This window comes from Chenopodium quinoa, unplaced genomic scaffold, assembly GCF_001683475.1.
Source record: "Chenopodium quinoa cultivar QQ74 unplaced genomic scaffold, ASM168347v1, whole genome shotgun sequence".
NCBI classification, from domain to species: Eukaryota; Viridiplantae; Streptophyta; class Magnoliopsida; order Caryophyllales; family Amaranthaceae; genus Chenopodium; species Chenopodium quinoa.
The window spans coordinates 5189705-5199805 of record NW_018744502.1 but is presented as its reverse complement, the minus strand read 5'-3'; positions in this window follow the sequence as shown (position 1 = coordinate 5199805).

Here is a 10101-nt window from a genome sequence, read left to right as displayed (position 1 = left end):
GGATTGTATTCTAATTATTGTATAATTGTTTGTAATTATACGTTGTAATTTCATTTTGTTCCCACATATTTGTACTAAAACCTAACAATCTAAAGTGATTATTTAGAATCATGTCTAGTGTGAAAGAGTTAACCACTAATTTTGTCAAACTTAAGAAGTTTGATGGTGTGGAGTTTCGACGTTGGAAGAAAAAGATGTATTTTCTTTTTACTTCGTTGAAAGTTGCCTATGTTATTAGTACTCCTAGGCCGGTAGAACAAGAGAATGAGACCATGGAGGATGTTCATGAGAAGTCAAAGTGGGATAATGATAACTTTATTAGTCGGGGTCACATACTCTATGGGATGGAGGATGACCTATTTGATGTTTATCAACATGTTGAGTCCGCTAAAGAGCTTTGGGAGTCTTTGGAGAGCAAATACATGGCGGAGGATGCATCTAGCAAGAAGTTCCTTGTAAGTAACTTTAATAATTTTAAGTTTGTTGATAGTAGGTCCATCATGGATCAATTTCATGAGATAACGTATATATGGTAACTTGAAACAACATGGAATTAGTATGGATGAACTATTTGTAGTTTCAAGTATTATTGATAAGCTGCCTACTAGTTAAAAAGATGTGAAACGTGAATTAAAACATAGAAAGGAAGACATGTCTTAGACTGAATTGGCCACCCATCTTCAAGTTGAGGAGGGAATAAGGGCCATGAAAGGTGTTAAGAATGGGAATCCTAACATATCCACCATTAATGTGGTGGAGGAAGAAAAATCTTGTGATTTAACTAGTGGAAAACGTAAGAATGATAATGCTTACAAAGGAAAGTCCAAAAAGAAGAAGAACAACAACAAGTTTGCTCGTTGGGAATGCAGTAAAACTAGACACCGCAAGAAGGAATGCTACATTTTCAAGAAGAAAATAGAGAAAGCCAAGGAGGGCCATGCTTCTGATAGCAAGGACCCATCTACCAAAGGTAACCCTTTACATGAGGTTGAATTTAATTCCGGTTTGGATTTAGATGAAACGGCTCCTAACATTAATATTGTGCAAGATGATGACTCATGGTGGATTGATTCCGGGGCTTCTAGGCATGTATGAAAGATGAAGAATTGGTTCAAAACCTTTCACAAGGTTGATGATGGAGAAGAACTCTATATGAGGAACAACTCTACCAACAAGGTCCAAGGGAGAGGACAAGTTGAGCTAATGTTTAGTTTGGCCAATGGTATCATTCTTAGGGATGTATTGTATGCTCCTGAGATTAATAGGAATCTTGTATCTGGCCCTACCCTGAATTGTCTTGGTTATAAACTAGTGTTTGAAGCTAATAGATGTATTATTACTAGAGGTGGCACTTTTATTAGTCGTTGTTATTTGTCTCATGGATTGTTTAAACTTTCTTTAAGAGAGAAGTTTGTAATGATGGATGATGTTTGTTTGAATGTTGACAATACTAATGGTGTCAATTTGTTTTTATTATGGCATTCTAGATTAGGTCATGTCAATTTCAATAAGTTGAATTTCATATCTAAACTAGAGTTAATTCCACCATGTGATATTACTCCTAATAAATGTTCTACTTGCATGTTAAACAAGATCACTGGAACTCCTTTTAAAAGGGTTGAAAGAAGTACTAAAATTTTAGAATTGATTCATAGTGACTTGTGTGACTTTTATAGTACACCTTCTTTGGGAAATAAAAGATACATGGTTACTTTTATTGATGATTTTTCAAGGTTTTTCTATGTGTATATTCTATATTCCAAAGATGAAGCTTTGGTTAAGTTTAGCATTTATAATAAAGAGGTAGAAGTGAAAGTAAAGACATTAATTAAGAGTATAACAACTGACAAGGAGGAGAGTATTATGATCCAACTTATTTCCAATCTTTGGGTATAATTCATGAGACTACAGTGGGTTATACAACACAATCAAATGGTATAGCTAAAAGGTAGAATAGAACTCTTTAAGAAATGGTTAACTCCATGTTATCCTATTCCGGTTTAAGTGAGGGGTTTTGGGGGAAGCAATGTTGACAGCTTGTCACATTCTTAACCGGGTTCCCACTAAGGGAAAACAATCTACTCCTTATGAACTTTGGTATAATAGAAAACCTAATTTAAAGTATGGAGTTGTAGGGCAATTGTAAGAGTGCTTGGACACAAAAAGAGAAAGCTCCATAAGAGGAGCTTGGAATGCATCTTTATAGGATATGCTGAACATAGTAAAACCTATAGGTTCTATGTAATAGAACAAAATGACTATATATTGATACATTCGATTATTGAGTCAAGGGATGCAATTTTTGATGAAAACATATTTTCATCAATAAGTAGACCTAAAGATCTACAAGTTAGTACCAATGGAAAGGAGATTGTTGATTTTGATGATCAACATGAATCTCATTTCATTTGATAATGAGAATGAGACTTCTCATGTTAGAAGAAGTAAGAGACAAATGAAACCTAAGAACTTTGGTGATGACTTTATAATTTATTTAGTTGAAGGTTCTAGGGATGTCCTTAGTTCTACTCCATATTATTTTAATGTGGATAGTGACCCAAAGAGTTATAGCGAAGCAATATCTTCTCAAGATAGTGCATTTTGGAAGGAAGCTATAAATGATGAGATGGATTCCATCATTGGAAATAATACTTGGGTCTTAGATGATTTACCTCCAGGTTGAAAACCTCTTAGTTGCAAGTGGATTTTCACTAGGAAAAGGAGACCGGATGACTCCATAGTGAAATTTAAATCTAGATTGGTTATCCAAGGCTTTAGGCAAAAGCATGGTGTTGATTATTTCGATACCTATGCACCGGTTGCAAGAATTACCTCCATAAGGTTATTTATTGCAATGGCTTCGGTTTGTAATCTAGTGATTCATCAAATGGATGTCAAAATGGCATTTTTGTATGGTGAACTAGAGGAAATAGTGTATATGAAACAATCCGAAGGGTTTGTTTTGGAAGGACAAGAGAATAAGGTGTGTAAATTGGTTAAGTCTTTGTATGGACTTAAACAAGCACCAAAGCAGTGGCATCGGAAATCTGATGACACAATATTGTCCTTTGGATTCAAAGTGAATCAAGTAGATAAGTGTATATGTAGAAAATTTGATGACAAAGGTCATGGTATTATTATTTGTCTATATGTTGATGATATGCTTATATTTGGTACAAGTCTATAATAAGTAGAAATGACCAAGGAATTCTTATCCTCATCTTTCTAGATGAAGGATTTGGGGGAGGCGGATGTCATTTTAGGCATCAAGATTATTAGGGACAACGGAATACTTATTTTAAGTCAATCTCATTATATTGAGAAGATGATCAAACAGTATAATATGTTTGATAAGTGTCCCGTGAACACTCCCATGGAACCTAACCTCAAATTAGTTAGGAATTCAGGAAAAACGGTTTCCCAATTGGAATTTTCAAGGATAATTGGATCTTTGATGTATGCCATGACAAGTACAAGACCAGATATTGCATTGACTGTAGGAAAACTTAGTAGATTTACCCTAGTAACCCGGGTGTACAACATTGGTTTGCAATTTGGAGGGTCTTGAGGTAACTTAAGGGTACATTGGATTATGGTTTGACTTATAGTGGATTTCCTTTGATTTTAGAAGGGTATTCTGATGCAAGTTGGATCACTTACAAAGAGGATGACTCTTTTGTTAGTGGTTGGGTGTTTATGTTTGGGGGAGGTGCCATTTCATGATCTTCTAAGAAAAAAACTTGCATTGTTGATTCCACTATGGCAGCAGAGTCTATAGCTCTAGCATCAGCTAGTAAGGAAGCTAAATGGTTGAGAAATCTCATGTTAGAATTGCCTTTATTTCCAAAGCCTATGTCAGCGGTGGCCATTCATTGTGATTCGAATTCGACATTGATAAAGGCATATAGTCAAGTGTATAATGGTGAGTCTTGGCATATTTCTCTTAGGCATAGCCTAGTGAAAGAGCTTATCACTAATGGGGTTATAAGTCTTGACTATGTTCCTACAAAATTGAATTTGGAAGATTGCTTTACTAAAGCAATGCCAAGGCATTCCATCATCTTTTCTTCGAATGGAATGGGTTTATGTCCAAGAAGAACGAATTTGTGAAACCCAATCTAACGCTTGAAGAAACATCAAGTCTTAGATTCAATGTGGCTGAATTGGATTTTTTATGTTTGTTAGCAATGTTTTGTGACCCATATTGCTATGATACTTGTGATGTTATTAGGTAGCATTTATTTAAAGTTCTCCAGATTAAGAATTGAGAAGCTTTAGATGAAGGTGTCTTATCACAAGGGCACTATTACGTATATGAGAGCCTACTTATGTAAGTTCGAAGTTTAGCCGCTTCAAGAAGTCTAGATGGACATATTGACTTTGATGAACTTATGAAAGATACGGACATATGGCTGTATAAAAGTGGCAAGTGATGTTAAATTCAATTTGTCTTGTGTGTATTTCCCTTTCGAATGATCGGAGATATCCGTGTGATTCAATCCGTAGGGAAATCATGGGATATGATCATCGTTAAGTGTGTTGTACTAGGTGTCAATTCAATCCGTAGGGACATTGACATTAATGCATGAGATGTGGCTTGATTGATAGAAGTGGAGAAAGTTTTAAAAGTATACACTCTAAATGGAGGAGGATTGTTAGTAATTTAGAGTGAATGGATGGTGGAGCGCCCGCTTCATGAAGTGTCGCGCCCAAAGTTGTCTGGGGAGAGCCCTCTCCAAGGGCGTGGCCAGCCTTCTACAGGTTTCAAAAGATGAGCTCCAATTCATCCTTTCCGCGTCCACGGCCTGGACACTGGCGCCCGCGTCATTTCAGTTTTGCATTTTTCCGTTCTTTTTATTGTGAACATGAAAAAGAAGAAAGTTATTTGGTTTTTTCTCCTCTTCAATTTTCTCTCTTATTCACACTTTCTTTGAAGAAACTTGCAATCTCTTCCTTGAAATCTCTATCAATCAAGTTTACTTTTGAGAGTTTAATCATCAAATTACGATTCTTAGTCTAAGATCGTAGTGTCATCTTTTGTATCTCAAAGTGACTTTTCGGTTCAACCCAAGCACCGTTGTGGGGGAAATAATCACTTTAGAAAAGTGTTTACACGCCTAAAACGAAGTATCAAGTGTTTGTGACTCACGTGGTCAATCTAATTCTCATGTAAGGTTTGGAGTGAGGCAAGTATAAATCTTTTGTACTTGTTATATAGTTTGTAATTTCTGCAATTTCATTGATTTAGAAGTGCTTGGATTGTATTCTAATTATTGTATAATTGTTTGTAATTATACATTGTAATTTCATTTGTTCCCACATATTTGTACTAAAACCTAGAGTTGATCAAGTATGGCCCGACCCGTAGGCCCGACCCGATTTTGGGCAGGTTTTGGGCAGAATTTTTTGGCCCGAAATTTTTTTTTTGGACGGGTTTGGGAATGCGATTTTATGCATTTTTAGTTGATTTTTAGGCCCGGCCCAAAAATGGCCGAAAAGCCCGCACGACCCCACCATTTTGGGAGGGTTTGGGCATAAAAAAAAAATCCGGCCCGAAAAACGGGCATGATTTTTTAGCTCCGGCCCGGCCCGCCCAATGATCACCTCTACTAAAACCTAACAATTTCATTAATAGTAAGTACTTTTGTCTCCTCGTAGCTAGGCTTATAGCCTGATAGAGACAATATTTGTGACAAATCTAATTAGTAGGGTACAATAATGCAAAATCTAAGATCGATGTCATAACTTTTAAAATGAGATTCATAATTTTGTTTCAATTGATATATTAAAATTTAATTATAATAGTATTTAAATTTATCAAATAAATCTTAGTATATCAGGAACTAAGCTAGTTTCTTTTTTTTTTTTTTTTTTTTTTTTTCTGAAGGGAAGATCAATTCATTGATAAGAAGCCATACGACATTTACAAAAGATATCAGAAACGATAAATACAATGAAAATTGAATCAAATAACAATTCTAATTCTATAGAACTACGATCACAAGTGAGATTTGACATTGATGAATACCCTCGTCTCTTAAATCGCTGTCCTCTGCAGCCTTCTTCTACAAGGGGGCCTTGCGATTTTTGATAGTTTTCGAATTGAACAAAACCTGATTCAATTCATTGTAGTCGTTGATGTGACAATCGATTCAACGCCGCACGAACCACCACCAAAAAATTAGAACTTCCGATGACAAAAGAAAAATCATCTAGATCGATCAAGACCATCGTAAGGATGAGATCTACTATTATAAGCGATTTAAAAGGGATTTTGGGGCTTACCACTGATCAAGGAACCAGTGGTAGCCCCTACCAATAATCACAATGGAGATCAAGGAGAGAAGGATGAAGGAGGAAAAAGGGAGAATGGGAGAAGATTGAAGGAAACCCTAAAAAAACTGGAAAAATCCTAGCAAAAAACTAGGAAAAACACCCTCCCAAAGAGAAACATAGAGGGAAAACCCTAACAAAAAACTAAGAAGCAGCTAGTCCCATCATCGATCGTGGTAAGACAACTATCAACTTTTAACTAAGCTAGTTTCTTAATATAAATAGAATGTAATCTTAATATAATACATATAAGAATATTTTAAAAAATTAAGTAAATTCAAGTATAAAATATCCTACAAGTATAATATAAAGAGCTTATAGAAGGAATTATATTAAACTAATATAAATCAAAATATATGATATTTTTGTTAAAGGTATTATATTTATTTGACAAAGATTTTATACATGTTTAGTTATAGTTGACAAGTATTATATATTTATATAGTACTCCATAATAATAAGTACTTTACTAAAATATTCCTATGTAAAAATATGCAATAATATTTATGAATAGGATTTTCGAAAAATATACATCGTAATAATTTTTAACCAAAAAAATAAAAATAAAAATAAAGTAAAATAGGGACACGTGTTATCTTTGAAGAAGATAATGCAGTACTCCGTAAAATCTATAACTATACTAAAACAGAGGACACTACAATTAATGGCTCCACATGTTATCTTGTCATTAAAAATATTCCCACCCTTTTCACTATCCTAAATAAAGAAATTAGTTCACTAAATTTTTTAAGACCTTTTATTTCCTATAAATCTTACGCATAAAATTTGCATATAATATTATACTAAAATTATAATAAAATTATATTCATATAGGGAAAAAATAAAGTTTAGTATAATAATATCAATAATTATACTAGTTATAGTACTAGATAATATTATCAATTATTATACCAAAATAGAATCAATTAGTATAATATATCCATATATCCTTATTCGGATATTCCTATGAACAATATATTTTATTTTCAAATATATAGTAGTAAGATATCTTACATATTTTTTTTTTTATTCTTGATATCGATCTGACCGCAAATAATACAATTTATAATTAAAATGTATAAGCAAAAATGCAATTTAATTACGGAGTATGTACTATGTACTATATCATTTTTTGATAGATATTTTAGCAAAGTTGAACACATTGTAATCTAATTTATACAAGTAGAATTCATGAAATTTTGTTCAATATCCTTTTACTAAAAAACATGTGATTGGACAATCACTAGGCCACAATGATAACAATTGGAAATTAAATATGTGTACAAATTAAAAATTAGGAAAATAGGAACAAGTAAGGTAATCAAACATAGTTTTTTTTTTTTTTTATAAAAAAAATTAATGGCTTAATGATATTCTGAGGTATATGAAACCATATTTGGATACTATCAATTAGGGATATAATAGTTCAGATATTAAATCTAACAAAGTTTAAGTTATAGTTAATTTAATGCAAAATATTGACAGCTATAATTTATTTAATCTATCTGTTTACGGTATATTTGCTTTGTTTAATTTCAAGAAGAAATATTTTATTTAGGCACGATTGTCAACACATACTTTTAAATGTAAATTTATTTAATTTTGTATTGTAGCAAAAATTATAAAGAATTTGATACGGAGTATTTGAAACTAAAAGTCGGACGAATTTTCTTAGCACTAAAATCTCAAAAATAAATAAATGAAGTGCAAGTAGTGAGCATACGCAGCGGTACACATTAGGTACCTGCTTGCAATTACACAAATGCTTGGAGCATCACGCTCTCCACTGTGGGAGAATTGATGTTGTAGCTCCAAGTCTCCAACAAACTACACTGCTCTGTAGAGCAACGTAGTTTCACAAAGCCCAAGGTGCTTTGTTGGTTGTTGGTAATTCTTTTATACATGTGTAAATAAGCAGTCTAATTTTTCCTTACCTCCTAATTTTCACAGTTATTATGCATAATTTTAAACGCGTTTGTTATATCTCTAATTTTTTTATTAGTAAAAAATTATTTGTAAAAGTATAAATTGAAACGAAATTGACTATATCTTACATGACTACTCCGTATATTTTGTCGAACAAAAAAAACTTAAATTGTGCAAATTTCACAGTGCAACTAAAAAAGAACAAAAGAAATATATTTAATTTATTTTTGTTAAAAAAAAAACATATCAAAAACAGATTTAGTAAAAAAAACGAAATTTAAAATTAACGGACAATTTTTTAATTTCTACAACACAAATATTTTCACACGTATTATTTTCCATCATCTTAGTTGTCCTCCGTATACTCCGTAAAACAATTTCATCCGTAATACAAAGTAGGATGTTTAATATTATACGGGACCTGCAAAGCTACAAGAGAGGTTGTAGCTAGAATTAGATGTAGTTTGTTAATTATTAGGTGGCGAAGCTAGCTACAAGGGTTGTAGCTAGCCGATGTAGATACTCTACGAGAATAATGTACAAAGTCAAAACATGTTAACTTAAAAGAAATGGAGGAAGTTAGAAGTATATACCTATATTACACACAAGTGCCTAAATTCTAAATTGGCATGTGACATCTCTAGAATGAAAAATTTTCTGCTCTTTTAATCACTCATATTTAAAAAAAAAAAAAAAAAAAGTATGTATAAAGGTGGGCAACGTGCCGTGCTGGGCCGCCGCGGGCCGTGCCTGGAGGTGGCTCGTGCCATGACTGCATCTTGGCATGTCGTGTCGTGCCGGGCCACCATTTAGCACACCCTAACCCGTAGCACAGCCCACGTGCCTAGCGTGTCGTGTCGTGCCGGGCACTGGGCCATCCATAATTTTTTTAATTTTTTTTAACAACTTTTGAAATGGATATACTATTTAAATAATTTTATTAATTTGTGTTTATGTTTTTTTTTTTATTATTATTATTATTATTATTATTATTATTATTATTATTATTATTTATGTTATTTTATGGTCGTGCTTGGCGTGCCGTGCTGTGGGCCAAACTACCGTGCCACCCGCGGGTTCGTGTCGAGCTCGTGCTGGATTCTTGAAATCGTGTTCACAGCATGGCCCACTCCTCGGCCACCGTGCCATGTCGTGTCGTTGGCGGGCTCGTGCCGGGCCGGGCCAATCTCGTGCTCGGCCCGTGCTGCCCGCCCACCTCTAGTAGTACTTGTATATCTCTATTGATTTTTATTCTTATTAATTGATACTAAATAAAATAATAGACCTGTTTTGATTAATTTTATTAAATAAGATGATTACATTTAGTCATGAAAATGGTAAGTTAAAATAGGTTTATAAACACAAATTTTGAAAAAGAATTTGGCAACAAGGGAATGACACGTGTTATCCTAAAATTCACTTTTGGTATAGGTTTATGACCTGGCAAACGGGCCATTCAAATCGTGTTGGGTCGGGTCATTTTTTAGTCGGGTCATTTCGAGTCAGTGAACATTCGGGTCGGGACGGGACGAGTTGGGTCGATTCGGGTTTCGGATATGACTGGTCGGTATAATTCGAGTTTGGGTCGAGTCAATTTTGGGTCGGGTTTGTTTGGGTCATACCATTTTCGGGTCAAACTATATAGGTCGGGTCATGTTTGGGTTATTCCATTTGTAGATCAAGCTCAAATCGATAATTTTATATTTTGTTATTATTATAATAAGAATTTCAGTTTATGAGCTTGACTACGATTATAGATGAACAATTTGAGTTATTTTTGGCACTAGACATTTTTAGTTCAGTTATAAGGTAACTTTAGTTTAGGAAATTTCGAGTATCGGG